Genomic DNA, 22,232 nt, shown 5'->3' with positions numbered 1-22,232 from the left:
TGGACTCACCTCTTAGTTGTAATGAAATAATCTAAGACCAGGTCAGATTAAAGAACACTGAGGATTCCTTCTACGGCCTCAGTGGAGGTCAAAAAGTGGATGGGGCTCTTATCTTCTGAAACAGGTTCTCCAGAAGTGTGGAGACAAATGCTGAAAAAGAAATGAAAAAAGACGGACTCTGCTTACATTACAGCAATTTTAAGGATTAAGACAAAGGGTATCAGTCTTTCAAATCAAAGTCAGTCAAGAGTCAATCAATATTTTTTACTTTATGTACTTTGACAGCAAAATAGTCTCAAAGGGACTATTACTACAGCATGGCTTTTTACAAAATCCTTTCATCTTAAAGGCCCAAGGCAAATGTCACCACTTCTGAGAAACCTTCCTTGACTCTTCTAGTTTGAAGTCATTTCTCCTCCCCAAAGTGCCAAAAAAGTATGCTGAATCTTTTTTACGGCAGTCATAACATTCTGTATTGTAGCACAGATTTTGGCGCATACTCTTTGGGTAGAAGACCAAAAAAACAAAACATCTTGAAGCCTGAGAGAAGTAGCAGCAACAGCAGCTTTCTGGAGCAAAGGACGGGATTCTTAAAACTTAATATCATATAGTGTATTCTCAATAAATATTATAGAGTTCCTAAAATGTGCCAGGTATTTGCTCACATTTTCTTGAATATCTCTAATTCTAAGAACAAATCTGCAAGGTAATAAGTCTGATTTTACACAAGAAAACTAAAATTCACAGCATTTCTATAACTTTCTCAAAGTCACACAAATAGTTAGCTTTCAAATTTAGGTCCATCTGTGTCCAAAGTTCATGTTCTTTTCATAACATCAGAAAGACTCTTCACAAAACACCCAAACCAAGAAGCTAGACAAACAGGCCCATGTTTCTCATCTTCATACACAAGTGCTACCAAACCCCTGACTAGTTCCTTTTCCTGAAAAAAAGACTATGCATGCTAACACAAGAAAGCCTTCCTGCCATATTTATCCTAAAACTGAAATGGTGTTAATGAAGATAACACATAGCGCCTTCTCCCTCTCTACACCTAATTTTAGCCAACTGCTCTGGGGCTTCACATCTTTAACTTTAAACAACATAAACACTGGTTCATTTAAAGTGCCAGCCTCAGATAATATACTTAGATGCTATTGCTTTTCAAACAAACTCCTGTTTACAAACAGCTGGGCATTTGGGGTTCTGTCTCTTCTGATGGGTTACTTTTATCTACAGGGTCCTTGAGAATCACTTTATGTTTCCTTCTGTGCTCAGCTCATCAAATCTTATCAGCAGGAACTTTTTTTTTAAAGCACTAATCTTTCATCTTCTTTCACAATGCACCAAAACACATCCTTATGGGTAATCTCTAAACTATATATGTAAATTTTAAAATAATAATCTTCTGACCCTTTTTCTAAAAGGTACAGTTGAGTTGTTTTTCCTATTTAGCCCACGCCAAGATAATTATATCAAAAACGAGTTTTCCCCATCTCTTTCTGCATATGGGAAATACTGAAAAGATAAGTCTTTTAAAATTAAATGTAAATAGCTCATTAAATATAATCCAATTACTTTAATTGTAAAAAGGAAGTGATTATAATATATACATGTACTCTTATCTAGCTAAATAAATTAAATATCCTAATCTTTTCAGCATTAATATTTTAAATTACCCTTTGACATTAGAAAAATGTAAGAAATTGATGTCTCTTTTTCAAAAATATATATAAAGCTGTACCTTATGGATCCATGTTGTGATATCAACCACAAAGTATTTTACTGGAAACAGCCCCACACCCACAGAGAGGTAATTAAATACCACCTGCCCTAACTGAACTGGTATTTCTTGTCTGCTATAAATTATGTTAAGGGGACTGTTTTAAATTCTAATGCCTTAATGGGACAAAAGGCCAAGAGATAAATTCTGTGGCATTTCCAATCATCACAAAAATTTTACTTGGAATGACAATTCTAAGACAAAATTTGTTAGAGCTTACCTTTGGTATAGTAGCCTATATGTTCCATTATTTACCTTCTATTTGGTTACTACCAATCATAGCTCTCTAGGACTACCCCCAAGCATTCTTTTTGCTCTCTAGTCTCTGGTCCCTCAAGTTTGCTGTTATATAGCATTGTCCCTCAAGAGTCATCTAGCTGTTTGGTTTTTACTCTTGGTGACCAAGGGTAAATAAATTGCATGGCTAAATGTTTACGATCTGCCATGATCTGTGCCCTGAAGAACTGCTATTTAAATGGAGGGACCACAGATGAGGAACTAAAAAAGCTTTGCTTTTCCCCCTCTTCTTCCAAAATCTATCCATAAGAATTATTTTAAGATATGGGTTATAATTAAAATATTTAGATTATAACAGAACTTTTTCCCAAACTTTAAAAACAGCAAGAATTGTATGAATATATATATTGTACAGTAACTGGTCATGTTTGCGCAGCACTTTCCCTCCAAAATAGAAAAGCTCTACTTAAAGTTCTAAAGAGGATCATGTGCTTTTAGCACTTTCAAGGATTTTATTGAAATAGATTTTCCTGTTCAGACCTTGCATTAATAAGCCAAAGGTATAATCTTTTTTTTTCTTTCCTGTGTTCGTTTTATTTTTTTCTATTGTCTTTTTGTTTCTTTTTCTAAATTAATGCAAATGTTCTAAGAAATGATGAATATGCAACTAGGTGATGATATTGTGAATTACTGATTATGCATGGTGTTTTGTTTCTTATTTTTTTAATAAATAAATAAATAAAAATAAGCCAAAGGGGTAGTAGCTCTGCCTACTGAAACCATTTCCAAAACAAATTAATGGAACAGGTGAGGCTTACTGTGACTAACTGCTTTGGTCACTCAGATTGTAGTAGCCATACTGGAGTAGTTCCCAACTACATAAGGCTGGCTTCTGCTATCACCCAGATTAACTACAGAAAGCTATTTTGTAGTCCGAGACAATAGTGACATGGGTTGCTGTGGGTTCACTGCAAGGGACTCTGAATAGTCACCAGAGGAGCAGAAGCAACAGCGCCTGATTCCTGATGATGATCACAGTACTCAAGAAGGGCAGTATCATTAAGAAACAACAAAAGAGCAATTTCACAGGTAAAAGATGCACCAGCAGCTAAAACTAAACCCCTTTCAAAATTTAAATGACTTCTCTCATCTTGAGAACACTGGTATTTTTGTACAAAATATATCTTATTAGGCCAGCCCTTGAAAGTTTAAAAAAGGTGTCTTTAAATGCCTACTGACCTAAAATTGCCACGTTCTATGCTTTAAAAGGATTGATTTTCTGAAAAAGGGGAATAAGGTGCCAAATTCTGTTCAACGGAGATCAGAATACTATTTGGTGTACCTATTCTGCACCTGTGGAAGCAAAAGAATACCACACACCCCAGAGGATGGACTGTATTTATGTGGGCCCTCCCTAAAACCTCTTTGGCAGAAAGTCCTTTTTTCAGGCTAAGGGGCGGGCCTAGGACTTTCAACTACCCATTGAAGCAGGGTTACAATTCCCTCCTCCATAATTAAATTCTCTTTCCCACTCTCCATGCATGCATGAGTTGCAATGACATTGACATGGGGACCTGACATTAGGCTTTGGAGGTCATTTAAATCCTCCTCCTTCCAAGCTGCCTTAAAAGCAATGCATCATCCATTCCACAATGTATGAGTGTGGGTTTTGATCAGATGGTACTCAAACTACAAAAATAAAGCAGGCTCCAAATTCAGATATCATAATGAGAAAAAAAAAAATCAAAGAAAACATGATAAAACTCAATTACTCAAGACACAATATTAAGAGAAACACTAAATACCTAACATTGAATGAATGAAAAAAAACTTCTATTACTATTCTCTTTTATCTGAGGAAGTAGAAAAGATCATTTCCGATATGGCCCCTTCATATGGCTCCAGTTTCATCTCCCACCATATCCTCACACACACATATCCTTTCCCTGCAGTACTACAGACCAGACCTCTCCATGGTTCTCTCAACTTTCATAACACTTTATGCAGCCCTATACCATCACACAGGATTAAAATGACTAGTTTTCTTACTTGCTTTCTCATTAGCCTATGAGTTTCTTGAGGTTAGTGACAGCAGTCATCTTTCATCCTAGTGCCAACCACCAGCTAGGCACAGAGAGAAAGTTCAGCATATATTTGTGAAATGAATGAAGCCCCAGAGTTGGTGGCTTTTGTGTCTGGCTCTCACTAGGGTGATGATACAGAGTGTATCTAGGGACTCCCAGTCTTATAGCCCTGTTTCCTGAGGATAGAGGTCCCAATCAGAATAGCCCAAGTTGAGCCTCTGCTTTAAAACTGAACTTCCTGGCAGCTCACCAGCTCACAAGACAGGGCATATGTGCACTCTCCAAGTCCAGTAAGTGATCAGGGTCCAATTGAGGGCAGAGCAGATGAGAAATTAAAAATTAAAAACCAAGGCTACCCTGCCCAACATGAGCTATCTGCCACATCCCTTTTATTCATGCAGGTGCACCAAAGCTCTAACTTCCTAATGTGAAAAGAGAAAAACGATAGTTATCAACCAAAGGAAATAAATTTCCAAAAAAGCCAAGGAAAGTCAGAATAGGGTAGGTCATGAAAATTAGCACATGTCCAAAGCTTGAAAGAAATCGAGCTGTCATTAAAATCTCCAGGCACCTGGCCTGAAACGTTAATAAGCCTCTGAACCCTTCCTTTCCCTTACAAATCAGCTTCCTGCTTCCTCCCCTTCAATACTCTTTTTCTTTTTTTTAAACTGTTTCTATTAATTAAAAAAAATTAACAAACAAAACATTAAGATATCATTCCATTCTACATATACAATCAGTAATTCTTAATATCATCACATAGTTGCATATTCATCATTTCTTAGAACATTTGCATCGATTTAGAAAAAGAAATAAAAAGACAACAGGAAAAAAAATAAAACGATAATAGAGAAAAAAAAAGATTATACATACCATACCCCTTAGCCCTCGCTTTCATTTACCACTAGCATTTCAAACTAAATTTATTTTAACATTTGTTCCCCCCATTATTTATTTTTATTCCATATGTTCTATTCTTCTGTTGATATAGTACCTAAAAGGAGCATCAGACACAAGGTTTTCACATTCACAGAGTCTCATTGTGAAAGCTATATCATTGTTCAATCATCATCAAGAAACATGGCTACTGGAACACAGCTCTACATTTTCAGGTTGTTCCCTCCAGCCTCTCCACTACATCTTGAACAACAAGATGATATCTACTTAATGCTTAAGAATAACCTCCAGGATAACTTCTCAACTCTGGAATCTCTCAGCCACTGACACTTAGTCTCATTTCACTCTTTCCCCTTTGGTCGAGAAGGTTCTCTCAATCCCTTGATGTTAATTCTCAGCTCATTCTAGGGTTTTTCTCAGTCCCTTGATGCTGAGTCTCAGCTCATTCCAGGATCTTTGTCCCACGTTGCCAGGAAGGTCCACACCCCTGGGAGTCATGTCCTACGCAGAGAGGGGGAGGGTGGTGAGACTGCTCGTCATGTTGGCTGGAGAGAGAGGCCACATCTGAGCAACAAAAGAGGCTCTCTTGGGGGTGACTCTTAGGCCTAAATTTTAAGTAGACTTGACCTATCCTTTGTGGGGTTAAGTTTCATATGAACAAACCCCAAGACTGGGGGCTCAGCCTATAGCTTTGGTTGTCCACACTGCTTGTGAGAATATCAATTCAACTTGGGGAAGTTGAATTTCTCCCCACTCTTCACCATTCCCCGAAGGGGGCTTGCAAATACTTTTCCAGTCACTGATCAAATCACTCTGGGATTCATCGGGGCATCACTCTGGACAAACCAACAAAATCTCATGTGCTACCTGAGATTCCAAGTACTTATGACATTCAATCAAACTATCTACACGAGTTATATTAGGAAATGCTCTAGTCAAAATATAAATTTTGTAACAAATAAACATTTTTTGCTTTAGTCTCATACATAAGGTGACATTTTAAAATATTAATTACCATCTATTTTCAGCACCCTGCAATAATGACAATCCTTTATTCTTCCTCTTGCAAAAACATTTTTAAAATTTGTACATTGTACATTTCACTATTGTTATACACTCTAGGCATTCCTAGATTACACCATCTCAATCTTTAACATCTATCTTTCTTTCTGATTTCATTTATGTCCCCAGCCCTCCTCCCTCTATCATTCTCACATGCAGCTTCATTCAGTGTTTTAACATAATTACATTACAGTTAGGTAGTATTGTGCTGTCCATTTCTGAGTTTTTATATTCAGTCCTGTTGCACAATCTGTATTCCTTCAGCTCCAATTACCCAATATCTCACGCTATTTCTATCTCCTGATGGTCTCTGTTACTCAGGAAATATTCCAAGTTTATTCACTAATGTCAGTTCATATCAGTGAGACCATACAGTATTTGTCCTTTTGTTTCTGGCTAATCACATTCAGCATAATGTCCTTAAGGTCCATTCATGTTGTTAAATACTTCATAACTTTATTCTGTCTTACAGCTGCATAAAATTCCATCTTATGTAGATGTCACAGTTTGTTTAGTCAACTGTCTGTTGACGGACATTTTGGCTGCTTCCATCTCTTGGTAATTGTTAATAATGCTGCTATAAACATTGGTGTGTAAATGTCCATTTGTGCCCTTGGCCTCGTGTCCTTTGAGTAGAGACAGCATATAGATGGGTCCTGTTTTTTAATCCATTCTGCCAGACTATGTCTTTTGATTGGAGAGTTTAATCTATTAACATTCAGTGTTATTACTGCATGGGTAGTACTTTCTTCTACTATTTTGCCTTCTGGATTTTATATGTCATATTTAATTTTCCTTCTTTTTACCTTTACTCATAGTCTTCCTTTCTACACTCTTCTCCACACCTCTCTCTTCTGTCTTCGTATCTGTCTCTAGTGTTCCCTTTAGTATTTCTTGCAGAGCTGGTCTCTTGGTCACAAATTCTCTCAGTGATTTTTTGTCTGAAAATGTTTTAATTTCTCCCTCATTTTTGAAGGACAGTTTTGCTGGATATAGAATTCTTGGTTGGCAGTTTTTCTCTTTTAGTAATTTAAATATATCATCCCACTGTCTTCTCGCCTCCATGGTTTTTGCTGAGAGATCTGCGCATAGTCTTATTGGGCTTCCCTTGTATGTGATGGATTGCTTTTCTCTTGCTGCTTTCAAGATCCTCTCTTTCTCTTTGACCTCTGACATTCTGATTATTAAATGTCTTGGAGTATGTCTATTTGGATCTATTCTCTTTGGGGTACGCTGCACTTCTTGGATCTGTAATTTTAAGTCTTTCATAAGAGTTGGGAAATTTTCAGTGATAATTTCCTCCACTAGTTTTTCTCCTCCTTTTCCCTTCTCTTCTCCTTCTGGGACATCCACAAGAAGTATATTCATGCACTTCATATTGTCCTTCAATTCCCTGAGTCCCTTGCGCATATTTTTCCATTTTTTCCCCTATATTTTCTTTTTCTTGCCGGATTTCAGATGTTCCTTCCTCCAGTTCAGAAATCCTATGTTCTGTCTCTCGAAATCTACCATTGTAGGTTTCCATTGTTTTTTTCATCTCTTCTACCTTGCCTTTCATTCCCATAAATTCTGTGATTTGTTTTTTCAGACTTTCAGTTTCTTCTTTTTGTTCTTTCCTTGCCTTCTTTATATCCTCCCTCAATTCATTGATTTGGTTTTTGATGAGGTTTTCCATGTCTGTTCATACATTCTGAATTAATTGTTTCAGCTTCTGTATGTCATTTAAATTGTTGGTTTATTCCTTTGACTGGGCCATATCTTCAATTTTCCTAGTGTGATTTGTTATTTTTTTGCTGGCATCTAGGCATTTAATTACCTTAATTAGTTTATTCTGGAGATTGCTTTCACTTCTTTTATCTAAGGTTTTCTTGCTGGATGAATTTGCTGTCTATCTGTTCTTTGACATTTCATTCAGCTTTATCTGGACCTTTAGCTTAAGTTTTGTTTAACAGAGGAGAATTTTTCAGGTCTTGTTTTCTTGTTTCTTGCCCTGCTTGTGTGGTGCCTTCCCACCCCCTGCAACACTTAGGAGGGTCTACTTAGATATTATTGACCCCAGCCAGATTTTCCCAGACCAAACTGGCCTCCTATCAGGAGGAAAGAGTCACCTGCGTCGGTTTTCCCTGAGGGTGAGACCCAGCACGTTGAAAGACTTTCCTGTGAAGTCTCTGGACTCTGTTTTTCTTATCCTGCCCTGTGTGTGGCGCTTGTCTTACTGCAGGTCCCACCAGCATAAGATGATGCGGTACTTTTTAACTTTGGCAGACTCTCCCTGCTGGGGGTGTGGTGGAGACAGAGGAGAGATTGTAGGCTGGTTTTAATGGCTTCACATTACCAAGCCCTGGTGTCTGAATTCCTTGATGGAGGGATTCCACCTGAGTTGGGCTTCACCCCTCCCCTGGGGAAGGCACAGGTTCCAGACAAGCCCCCAAAAGAGCTCACTTCTGCCTATGCCTGGGGCAATTGCAGCCTGAAAAGTCCTGCCACTGTATCCAGAGGCAGTCAAACCTTTGTAGATACACAGCCACAAAAACCTCTGTTTCTTTTTTCATTTTTCCCCCTTTTTCTGTCAGTCCTGCCCCCTTGGCGCAGGGGCAAAAATGAGCAACCTCTGCTTTGATCAGGTTCACCTAAGCTGGTGGCCTATTTTTAGTAGTCAGAATTTGTTAATTAGTTCCACAATTGGCATTTGATTGTGCCCAGTCCCTGCTGCTGGTAAAGTCCTTTCCTTTCTCCTCTGGGAAGCGGCCTGTGGGGGAGGGGCGCTAGCCGCCACAGCTTTGGGAACTCATGGTTCGGAGGGGTGCTCGCAGCCGGTCCAGCTGGTCCAGACTGGGGTACGCTGTGTGTCTGGTCACTGATGTGGCCCCAGGAGCTGTTCTGTACTGTTTCTGGTTATTTAGTAGTTGTTTTGGAGGACGAACTAAAACCCGCACGTTGTTAAAATGCCATCTTGACCCGGAAGTCCCCTTCAATACTTTTTCCCTACCTACCTATCAACCCATGAGGCTTTCTTTCTTTCTTCCTGAGAGAAGAAATAAATTCCTTTGGAAATTGTGCCTTATCCTTCTCTGAGTCCAATAATAACAAGTAATTTATAAATATGGATCTATGCTAGCAAGAATCTGGCAAACAAATGACAACTTCCGAATATATGTGGGACTTGTATGAAATGATATGATTGTTCATTGTTCATTCATTCATTAGACAAACCTTATGTACTAGGCACTATACCACACACGGGGGATATAATTCAACATTGCCCCTGCCCTCACTGAGTTCACAAGCTACCAAAGGAGATAAATAAATAAAGGGACAATAAAACTTTGTGATAAATGTGACCACCAAAGTTAAGTTCAAGGTGTTATAGAGGCATCCAGCTCAGGTTAAGGGAGGAGGGAAGAGTCAGTTAGAAGGGGTTCCTGGAAGAGTTAATACCTGAGTTGTGTTACAAATAAGGTTAGTTAAGTGGCCAAGTTCCAGGTGGAGAAAAAAGCATATACAGAGGCAAACAGTGTTCCAGAAACAGCAAATAGCCTGGTGTGGCTTAAGTGCAGAAGTCATGAGTGATGAGGTTAATAAGGCAGACAGAAGCTGAGGCACAGAGAGCTTTGTATGCGGGGCTATAACACTTGGAGTGTGCTGAAAGCTATAGGGAGCTATTTAAGATTGAGGCCAGGGAGTGACATGATTGGATTTGCATTTAGAAAGCTCTCTCTGGCAGCAGTGTGGAGAACAGACAACATGAAGGGGTGAAGGACTGAGCAGCAGTCCAAGTGGAAGAACTTCTAATCGAGCGACAGAATTTACATAAAAGGAGACTTGCAACCTAATATGATAGAATGCTCTCTATACAGAGTTTGAGACCAGGATCTGTTACTGATAAGCCTTATCTAAAAAAATTAAATTACTTAATCACTCTGGGCCTCAATTCTTACATTCTGAGAAATGTGTATGGTGAAAGCAGAAGTAGGGGAAACACTAGACTAGATCAGGTATATCTGATATTTTCTTAATGCTTTAAAATCATTTATAGATACAAAAATTTTCTAATATATGTAAAGTATAAAGAATCATGAAACAGCAAATATCTGTGTACCTATATAACCCAGTTTAAGACTATTATTATCATTAGCTATAAAGTCCTCTGCATGCCTTTCCCCAAACCTACCTCCTTCCCTTCCTGAAATTTGTCTTTACTTTTCCCATGTTTTCATTTACAGTTTTATCACATTTGTATCTCTAAACGGTATTTTTTTTTTACATTTTTTTGCTTTATACATATCTAATCATAGTATTCTTTTTGCACTCTATGATTTGTTCTTGAAATTCATCTTTTTTGCTATAGCTGCAATTTACTCATTTTTATGTTATACAGTATTCCACTGTATGAACATACCATGATTTATCCAATCTAAAGTTGACTGGATTTTTTCCAATTTGGATGTTTTGTTTGTTTGTTTTTATTATTGTCAACAGTTGCTATGGACACTTTTGTATTGATGTACACGTGCAAGAGTTCTTTAGGACAGACACCTAGGAATGGAATTGCTGGGTCACAGGGTATGTGCATCGTCATTGTGACATGATGCCAAGTTGTTCTGCAAAACGGCTGAACCCATTTACACTCCTTTCACCATTTTAACCATATAACCATTTACAATCAGTGTTCTGGCTGCTTCATATACTTGACAACACTTTTTGTCAAACTTTAGTTTCTGCCAGTCTGGTGGATATAAAACAGTACACAGTCGCAGTTTTAATTTGTATTTCACTGATTACTAATGAGGTTGAGCATCCTCAACCCTTTTTTGTTGTTAGGAAGGAGCTACTTTTTATTCTCTAAAAGTCTGAGATCAAGACTTTCTCTGAAAGCTTGGAATAGGGAGCAGTGGCCTTCTAATAATCAAAGTACTAGTAGTACAACAAAGTACTAGTATTTTACTACAGTAAAACTATATGACCAAATTTTAGACTTATCAATACCCTATACAGAAGAAATCCTGAAAATTTTTCATTTGAGAATCAGGGGAAGATTAGAGATGTTAAAATCCTGAGACTGGCTGAGAAAAATGTGAGAGGAAACGATCAGGGCAAATAAATGGTATGTAAGACCTTTCACTATCTAACACCAACATACTTTAGCCTCCTCTCTGGCCACATCTTTGCAATGCTCTACACTCCAGCCACCGTTCACCAAAGAAGCCCTGCATTCTCATGTCCCTGAGATTTCACTCAAGACATTTCCCACTTTTGAGAATGTTACTCTTTTACCTTTTCTCGCTTTTTGAAATTTCATTAATCTTTCCCTACCCAGTTCAAACGTCACTGCTTCCATGAAGTCACACTGAGCCTGCTCCCCAAAAAGAATTAATCAAGCCCTCCTCTACTCCAAAAGCATTCTATTATAGTATCCATCCTACATTACAGTTTTATTTTATTTTATTTTATTTTTAATTATTTTTTTACATGGGCAGGCATGGGGAATCGAACCCGGGTCCTCAGGCTTGGCAGGCAAGCATTCTTACCTGCTGAGCCACCGTGGCCCGCCCACATTACAGTTTTAACAGCAATAAACTGTGATTTCTTTGAGGGAAGGTAGGCTTTTTTTCATTATTAATTCATTAATTTTTCATTTTTTTACTGTGTAAAATAACATATATACCAAAAAAACAATAAATTTCAAAGCACACCACAACAATTAGTTATAGAACAGGTTTCAGAGTTTGGTATGAATTACAGTTCCACAATTTTAGTTTTTTTCTTCTGGCTGCTCCAAGACACTAGAGACTAAAAGAAATATCAATATAATGATTCAGGAGTCTAGTCATTTGTTAAATCCTATCTTCTCTTTTATAACTCCACCTTCTCCTATGATCTTTTTCTTAAATTATTTTTTATTGCTATGTTTATGTATTCACATACCATGTAATCATCCAAAGTGTACAATCAATGGTTCACAATATCACCATACAGCTAATGCATTTATCATCACAATCGACATGGCATGGAAAAGTGGAGTGTAAACCTTACACTGTATCTTGAAAATTGGATGGAATTCTTCTGAAAAATTGTTTGGACATGGTGTTTTCTTTGGGAGAAACTGTTTAAATACAGCTTCAATTTATTCAGTACTTGGAGGTTTTCCATTTCTTCTTCTTTTTTAAGAGAACCTGTGGGTTACAGAACCACCATGCCTAAAATACAGGATTCTGATATGCCATTTATTATTAACACCTTTCAATAGTGTGGAACATCTGTTACAACTGATGAAGGCATATTTTTATAATTGTACTATTAACTATGGTCCATGGTTTAACTTAGGGTTCACTATTTGTGTTGTGCAGGTCCATGGATTTAAAAAAAAATTTTAATGCCAGTACCATATATAACCTAAAATTTCCCTTTAGCTACATTCAAATATATAGTTGAATATGGTTAATTATGTTCACAATGTTGTGCTACCATCACCAACATCCATTACCAAAACTTCATCATGAACCCTAATAGAAACTGTACAATTCAAGCATTAATACCCCATTTCCTACCCCCATCCCTGGCCCCTGGTAACCTATATTCAAGATTCTGACTCAACAAGTTTGCTTATTCTAATTATTTCTTATCATTGAGATCATACAATATTTGTTCTTTTGTATCTGGCTTATTTTACTCAACGTGATGTTTTCAAGTTTCATCCATGTTGTTCCATGTACCAGATTAGGTCACTGAGCCTAATCACTGTTGGTAATCAACCTTATAATTTACATAATTCAGTGCTATTAATTATATTCACAATGTTGAGCTACCATCATCACTTCTACTTCTTCTTGAGTTATCTGCAGTAATCTTTTCAAGTTATGTCTTCAATTATCTTTTCTTAAGAGTTTGTCCATTTTGCTAAGAAGTGCGCCATGCATTTTATGACATGGAATTCATAGTATTCCCTAACTTACTAACAAAAATTACTGTTACAAAGACAAATGGCAATGCGAGGGTAGTACAGTGGTAGAATTTTCACCTGCCATGTGAGAGAACTGGGTTTGATTTCTGGCCCACGCACCTCCCCAAACAAAGAAACCAACAAAACAAACAAACAAAAAATTCAACAAATGGGGATGCAATAACGGGATACTCACATGGAAAAAGAATGAAATGTAACCCCACCACAGAGCATAAAAAAAAAAAAGACAAATGGCTAGAAGAATGGAGCAATGGCAGAGATAAGGATCCAGACATGAAGATTCGGATTCAACAATACTGCAATATTTTCATGTGTCTTATGTGTCAGAATATAGGATACTTTTAGATAGGGAATTGTGTGTGTGTGGCTTTCAAAAGCACCTAATGGGTTCCTCAAAAAGTTAAAAACAGAATTACCATATGACCTGGCACCCAAAGAACTAAAAGTAGAGATCAAAGAGATACCTCTACACCAACGTTCAAAACAGCAGTGTTCGCTCACAACAGCCAAAAGGTGGAAACAACCCAAGTGTCCTTAGATGAATGGGTATAAAATGTGGTATAACCATACAACAGAATACTATTCTGCCATGAAAAGGCATGAAGTTCTGATACATGCTACAACATGAATGGACCTTGAAAACACACTACATGAAATAAACACAAAAGGGCAATATTGTATGATTCCACTTACATGAGATATCTAGAATAAGCTAACATAGAGACAGAAAGTAGATCAGAAGTTACTTGGGGTTGGGGGCTGAGGGTTAAGGGGGGAAGGGGAATGGTTTAAAGGGTAGAGTTTCTGTTTTGGATAATGAAAAAGTTTTGTAATGGAAGGTGATGATGGCAGTACAACATTTAAAAATAATTGGTGCCTCTAAATTTTACACTCAAATGGTGAACATGGCAAACTTTGTTAAATATATATACACATACATATACATATGTTACCACACCAAAGAAAACAATTTTATTGATTTTAGAATCAAATGAAAAATACAAAACTGATCATTTAAGCCAATCAGGTATTCTATTATCTTAACAGTTGATTTGGATTAATCAACCGTTTGACTGGAGCTGCTAAATTTTACACTTAAATGATTAACATGGCAAATTTTGTTAACTATATATATACACATACACATATTTGTTACCACACCAAAGAAAACAACTTTATTGATTCCAGAATCAAATGAAAAATATAAAAAGGATCATATAAGTCAATCAAGTATTTTATTATTTTAACAGCTAATTTAGATTTTGATTAATGCATGGTTGACCTAAGTGACATTTATAGATATCTTTAAAATAAAGATTTTAGAAATTAAGTAAAAATTGGTTATTTCAGAGCCATTCTCATTCATGAAATTCGATGTAAAAAATTCTAGTCTTTTAAATATAGCAGCTCACTGAATTTAAAGAAAAAAATCAGCAGGGATAAGACTTTGAACTATAAAATATATATTATTTTTAAAAAATAAAAATCAATTGTTATTAAGACTATTGTTACAATAAAAGCACATTTTAAAAAAATCATTATAGGGTTAAAAAAAAAAAACTATGATAGTCATTGTTTTACTTTATTCCTTCCCCAAATCTCACACCATAGTTGCTAACTGGAAGGAAAACAACCTGATTTAAATTTCAGCTTCCTTGTCCTGTACTACCCTCTCCTATCCTGTTGGATGAATACTTGGTTCAATATACATTTCATCAGGTAGAAGAAGCAAAGAGATAGTTCAATTTTTAAAAATCCAGAGAAGACTGTACTGAAATTTTAAAGCTTGTTTAGAGACACACATGGGGAAAAAACATGGAATATAAGGTACCTAGAGAGAGACAGAAGCTAGAGAAGGGGGAGTGGTTACCTAATATGTACAGAGTTGTTAACGAGGTTGAATAGACAGAGGTTATGGCAATTTGGAATTGGGATTATAAGAAACAGCAACATATTGTAGGTAAATTTGACTGATAGTGCAAATAAGTCATGCCTGTAAATAAGTTATTCCATGAACCACTACAAATGTAAAAAAAATAATAGAGGGGTAAATGGGAAAAAACACAGCTATTGTAAACTATGGACTACTGGCAACAGTAATATTTTTTAATTATTTAATTTGTTTTGTCTTATCAAACCCAAACAACATACAAACATGAACATTCTTAACATATAAACATTCCGCGTATGGTGTACAATCAATGGCTCACAATATCATCACATAGCAGTATATTCATCACCATGATCATTTTTTAGAACATTTGCATCACTCCAGAAAAAGAAACAAAAAGGAAAAACTCATACATACCATACCCCTTACCCCTCCCTCTCACTGACTGCTAGTATTTCCATATACCCAATATATTTTAGCCTTTGTTCTCCCTATTTTTTTTCTATACCCCTTACCACTCCCTTTCATTGATCACTAGCATTTCAATCTACTAAATTTACTTCAACATTTGTTCCCCTTTTATTTATTTTGAATCCATATGTTTTAGTCTTCTGTCTAGATCATAGATAAGACCCAAGGTTTTCACAATCACACAGTCACACTGCAAAAACTATATCATTATACAATCATCCTCAAGAAACATGGGTACTGGAACACAGCTCTACATTTTCAGGCACTTCCCTCCAGGCTCTCCAATATACCTCAAACTAAAAAGGGGATATCTATATAATACATAAGAATAACCTCCAGGATAACCTCTCAACTCTGAAATCTCTCAGCCATTGACACTTTATTTGGTCTCATTTCTCTCTTTCCCCTTTCGGTCGAGAAGGTTTTCAATCCTTTGATGCTGAGTCCCAGCTCATTCTAGGATTTCTGTCCCACGTTGTCAGGGAGGTTTACCCCCCTGGGAGTCATGTCCCACACAGAGAGGGAGAGGGCGGTGAGTTTGCTTGCCGTGTTGACTGAGAGAGAGATAGGCCACATCTGAGCAACAAAAGAGGTTCTCTGGGGGTGATTCTTAGGTTTGATTTTAAGTAGGCTTAGTCTATCCTTTGAGGGGATAAGTTTCATATGAACAAACCCCAAGATTGAGGGCTCGGTCTATTGATTTCATTGTTCCCATTGCTGGAGAGAATATCAGGAATTCTCCAAATGGGGAAGTTGAATTTCCCCCTTTCCTGCCATTCTCCCAAGGGAACTTTACAAATACTTTTTTATTCACTGTTTAAATCACTCTGGGATTTATTGGGGCATCACTCTGGACAAATCTACAAAATATCATGCCCTACTCAAGGTTCCATGTACTTATGGTGTCAATTAAACTGTTCATATAAGTTATATTAGGAAATGTACCAGTCAAAATATAAATTTTGTACCAAGTAAACATTTTTTTGCTTTAGTCTCACACAAAGTTAAAGTTTTAAAATATGAATTGCCATCTATTTTTAACACCCTGCAATACTGACATCCTTTGGTCTGCCTCATGCAAAAACAATTTTTAATTTGTACATTTAGTCACTATCATTGAACACTCCAGGCATTTCTAGATTATACCATCTCAGTCTTTATCTTCTATCTTTCCTTTTGGTTTCATTTGTGCCCCCAGCCCTCCTTCCTCTATCATTCTCACATTCAGCTTCATTCAGTATACTAATATTTCTGTGCTACGATTAGGTAGTATTGTGCTATTCATTTCTGAATTTTTATAATCAGTTTCTGTTGCACAATCCCTTCAGTTTCAATTACCCCAAAATTTACCCTATTTCCATCTCTTGATGTTCTCTGTTCTTAACTGAAATTCTCTAAATTCATTCATTAATGTTAGTTCATATCAGTGAGACCATACAGTATTTGTCCTTTTGTTTCTGGCTAATCTCACTCAGCATCATGTCCTCAAGGTCCACCCATGTTGTTACATGCTTCATGACTTTATTCTGTCTTACAGCTGCATAATATTCCATTGTATGTATACACCACAGCTTGTTTAGCTACTCGTCTGTTGATGGACATTTGGGCTGTTTCCATCTCTTGGCAATTTTTTTTACAAATGTAAAAAAAAATAATAGAGGGATAAATGGGAAAAAACAGCTATTGCAAACTATGGACTATTGGTAACAGTAATATTTTAATAGTCTTTCATAAACAGTAGCAAATCTACTACACAATACTACAGGTCAACAATAGGAGGGAATATGAGAAAGGGGAGGATTTGGGTTTCTTTTTTATTATTATTCTTATTTCTGTCCTGGAGTAACGAAAATGTTCTAAAATCAAACACAGGGATGTACGCAGAACCATGTAATGATACTGTGAGCCAATGACTGTGTACTTTGTATGGTTGGTGTGGTGTATGAATGCATCTCAATAAAAAAATTTTTTAATTAAAAAAAAAAGCTTGTTTACAGACTGAACAAAAAATACTAATCCTCTATCAGAGGAGGTCATTGTCTTTAATTGAACATAGCTCCAGGAGAGTGTTACTACAAGTAAGTACAATTAAAACAACGGTGATAGACACTACCTGGCCAACAGATCAACAAGACAGCAGATAACACCTTTGATTCTAGATTGGTATAATCCTTTTTAAACAAACATCAACACAGACTCCAATGTCATATAATAAGGTTATTTCCAGATAGAAGCGGACGATAGTAATTGCACTCTGCCAATCAAGTAGTACAGATGCATTTACCAGCTCTTCTTATAGAAATCACGTTAATAAAAAATGTTTTAATATTTGTTGTTTTAAATGCCAATTTTTAAAAAAACTGGATGAGTTTTACACAGACTACTTCCAAGTGGTCTAAAAGGATGCAAAAGAATTAGCAAAATCAAGAAAAGAAAACACGAAAGTGCATCAGGGTCTGTCCTGGGATCTGCTGTAGAAGGAAAAAGAAAGTATTCATAACGTGTAAACACGACTCTATGGTAAACAAAATTCAATTATAATGAAGCAATTATCATGTCCTAACACATTAATGTTAAAACCAAACTCTGCCAAGAGGTATTCTTTTAAGGTGTTCATTTGTTTTGGTATATGCAATAGTGAACCAGTTTATATCAATTATCTCAGAGTATTTATTAACAGCTCTTACAAGTGAACTAGTTTACACAATAAATTATGTGAGCACCCTTTTCTTGGAGAACCAGGAGGCAGAGCTGCTAAAAACAGTTCAATGTTCAGACTCCAATCACAGTCCAAATTATTAAAAATTCAGTACAGAAATACCTCATTTATCTCGTATCATGAAAACAGCAGAAAATTAGCATTGTGAGTAAGAACACGGAGTCTGGAACCAAATGGCCTATGTTCAGATCCCAGCACTGTTATATATATTCTTTACCTGTGTGCCTTGGGAAAGTTTTTGTTTTACTTTTTATTTTGAAGTAATTTCAAACTTGGAGAAAAGTTGCAAGAATAGTACAAAGGACTCTCATATGCCTGTCACCTAATTCCTCAATTATTAACATTTTGCCACATTTACTTTATCTATACATGTGCACGCACACACACACACCATTATTAACTTCTTAACCATCTGATAATAGGTTATAGACATCGTGCCACTATCTATAAACTCTTCAGTAGTTATCTCCTAAGAAAAACTCCATTATGGTTATCACATTAGGAAATTTAACACTGATACAACATTATCTAGTATAAAGTCCATACTTCAATTCCACCAATTGTCCCAATGATGTTCTTTACAGGAACTTTCCCCCTCAATCCAGGATCCCAATCCAGAACCGTTTTGTGTATCAGTTTCCCCATCTGTAAAAGAGTGATTAATAATTGGTACCTACCTTGCAGGATTACTGGGATAAATAAAGTAGTAAATATATGTAAACAATTTAAAGCAGTAGCTGACATTTAGTACAGTGTTAGCTGCTTTTAGGGAATGACATATTCCACAAAAGGGAGAATTGTCAGATAATGGAAATAACTCTTCAGATACAATACTTTGCTTTTTTTTTTAAACTTTTTTCTTGTATAATATAACATATACACAAAGCGAAGAAAGAAAAAAGCAGTAGTTTTCAAAGCAATATATAACTTAAGCAGTTATAAGACAGATCCCACAGTTTGTCATGGGCTACCATACCATCATCTCAGATTTTTCCTTCTAGCTGCACCAGAACATTGGAGGCTAGAAGGAATAAATATTTTTTATCATCACAGTCAACTTTTTATTCTTTTTTGTGAAAAATAACGTTTATACAAAAATGCAATAAACGTCAAAGCACAGCAAAAACTGTAGAATAAATTTCAGAGTTTGGTATGGGTTACAATTCCACAATTTTAGGTTTTTACTTCTAGCTGCTCTAAGATACTGGAGACTAAAAGACATATCAACATTATGATTCAGCAATCATACATGTTTGTTAAACCCTACCTTCTCTATATAACTCTACCATCATCTTTGATCTTTCTCCCACTCTTTTATGGTATTTGGCCTATGCCCATTTGAAGTTTTTCATGTTGGAGGGGGCTATCAATAATATGGGATGGGGAGATGGATCTAGCTGATGTTCTGGAGAGGTTGGCCCTCTAGATTTCAGGACTTATTTTATCCAGGGATCCATCTGGAAGCTGTAGGTTTCTAGAAAGTTACCCTAGTGCATGGAACCTTTGTAGAATCTTATATATTGTCCTAAGTGTTCTTTAGGATTGGCTGGAATGGTTTTGGTTGGAATTTGGCAAGTTATGACAGGTGGCGATATCTAGCTGAAGACTGCAGAAGAGTGACTTCCAGAGTAGCCTCTAGACTCTATTTTTTAATCTCTCAGCCTCTGGTATCTTATCTGTTACACTTCTTTCCCCCCTTTTCGTCAGGATGCATTACTGATCCCATGGAGCCAGGGCCAGACTCATCCCTGGGGATCATCCCCCACACTGCCAGGGAGACTTTCACCGCTGGCTTAGACACTATACTTTTTTTTTTTTTCAGGACTTTGGAGAAGGCCTTAATGTAATCTGTTTTGTTTGTTTGTTTGTTTTATTTTTTTATTGTATAGCATAACATATATACAAAGCAAAGAAATGAAAAAGCAATAGTTTTCAAAGCACTCTTCAACAAGTAGTTGCAAGACATATCCCAGAGTTTGACATGGGCTACCAAACGATCCTCATATTTTTCCTTCTAGCTGCTCCAGAATATAGGCGGGCTAGAGGGGTTAAATTTTTTTTTATCATCACCATCGACTTTTTTCCTTCTTTTTTTTTTTGTGAAAAATAACATATATACAAAAAAGCTATAAATTTCAAAGAACAGCACCACAATTAGTCATAGAACATATTTCAGAGTTGACATGGGATATAGTTTCACAATTTTAGGTTTTTACTTCTAGATGCTCTAAAATACTGGAGACTAGGGTGGGCCATGGTAGCTCAGCAAGCAAAATTCTTGCCTGCCATGCCGGAGACCTGGGTTCAATTTCCTGTGCCTGCCTATGCAAAAAAAAAAAAAAAAATATATATATATATATATATACACACACACACACACAAAACACTGGAGACTAAAAGAGATATCAATTTAATGACTCAGTATTCATATTCATTTGTTAAATCCTATCTTTTACGTATAACTCCACCATCACCTTTGATCTTTCCATATCTCTCCTTAGGGGTGTCTGGGCTATGGTAATTCTAAGTTTTTGATATTAGAAGGGTCTGTCACTAATATGGGGTAGGGAGTTAGTGCATGAAACTCTTGTGGAATCTTATTATATTGCCCTAGGTATTCTTTAGGATTGGCTGGAATGGTCCTGGATGAGGGGTGGCACATTATGGTAAGTAGCAAGGTCTAACTGAAGCTTACATAAGAACAACCCCCCAAGTAGCCTCTCGACTATCTGAACTGTCTCTGCCATTGATACTTTATTAATTACACTTCTCTTTCCCCTTTTGGTCAGGATGGAATTGTTGATCCCATGGTGCCAGGTCTGCATTCATCCCTGGGAGTCATCTCCCATGTCGCCAGGGACGCTTTCACCCCTGGATGTCATGTCCCACGTAGGGGGAAGGCAATGATTTCACTTGCTGAGTTGGGGCTGGAGAGACTGAGACCACATCTGAGCAACAAAAGAGGTCCTCCAGAAGTAACTGTTAGGCATGCCTACAGGTAGTCTAAGCTTCTCCATTACCTACATAAGCTTCACAAGAATAAGCCTCATGATCCAGGGCATGATCTATTGATTTGGGTGTCCTTAAAGTTTGACACTGTATCAGGAGATTTCCTGATGGTAAAGTTTAAAGTTCCATCTTCTTTCTCCCATCCCTCAGGGGACTTTGCCAATACTTTCTGATTATCTGCTTAATATACTCCTGGATGAATCTAGGCATTACAATAATTTATACAGAATTAAAGAACCTCTTTCTTATTCCGGGCTCCCTGTGTTTCAATGGTTAAAATGAGCTATACAGATAGGCTGAATAAGATTATATACTACAGAAATTTTCAGTTCCGGACCAAATAAACTTTTTTTCTGATGGTCTCAAAAAGTATGTGTGCTTCTAAAATAGAGACACTGTTTTCCTTACCCCTATATTCTGAATTACCTTAACCCCAAGCTGTTCAGCTTCGTTCTTATCTCTAAATATCAGGTTATATATATATATAACAGCCTCTCAAAATCCAGAAATAATAATCACCACTCCAGACTTAATGTGTCTGCTCTAAAAGCTTACAATCTAAGACCCTGTTTTCTTACAAGCATTTTATAAAGGTGGCCATACCATTCTTGCTCTTTTATTTCTGGCTTATTTTGTCTCACTAAATGTCCCACATATTCATTCACATTGTTGCATGCCTCACGACATTGTTCCTTTTTGTAGCAGCACAACCTTCATTCATAAGTATACACCATTGTTCGCCAATCTACTTGTCTGTCAGTTCATCCTCCAGCTACCTGCATTCACTGGGCATCATACAGACGGCCCAAAGTCCACAGTTCGTCAACATTCTCAATTTTAGATAATTATTGTTCCCAAGAGAAAGAAAACAAATAAACACACCCTCACCAAACAGGAAATCTAAACCTCCTCTTAATTCTTGTGCCTTCCCCCCTTATTTATTTACCTCTGCTGTTGTTGTGGTAGTACTGATGGTTTCCTTTTGAACATAGCTCACAGCATGCAACAGCATTTTCTCCCGTACCCTGGACTTAAACGCTCTTTGTACAAGAATCATATCTTTGAAGAAATTCTTGTGAGAACTAATTCATATTTCTAGTGTTAATATGTGGGACACA

At 36.7% G+C, this 22,232-nt stretch overlaps 1 protein-coding gene across 3 annotated transcripts in view; it reads right to left on the bottom strand.

Moving 5' to 3' along the window:
- Positions 1-22,232, bottom strand: part of WASF2 (WASP family member 2) — a 100,712-nt gene that overhangs the window by 39,926 nt on the left and 38,554 nt on the right. Inside the window, exon 2 of one of the 3 annotated variants that reach the window (XM_077150661.1) lies at positions 10-150. The exons of 1 other annotated variant lie outside the window; for it this stretch is intronic. The gene's annotated coding sequence lies outside the window, so the exon portion shown is untranslated. Of the gene's footprint in view, positions 1-9; positions 151-18,651; positions 20,402-22,232 lie in introns of those variants that run through there. One more of the 3 variants, XM_077150662.1, reaches the window with a different exon arrangement.

The sequence above is a fragment of the Tamandua tetradactyla genome, chromosome 2, assembly GCF_023851605.1.
Source record: "Tamandua tetradactyla isolate mTamTet1 chromosome 2, mTamTet1.pri, whole genome shotgun sequence".
In the NCBI taxonomy this organism is placed as follows: Eukaryota; Metazoa; Chordata; class Mammalia; order Pilosa; family Myrmecophagidae; genus Tamandua; species Tamandua tetradactyla.
Note: the sequence above shows the minus strand (reverse complement) of the source record. Positions and strands in the feature narration are given on the sequence as shown.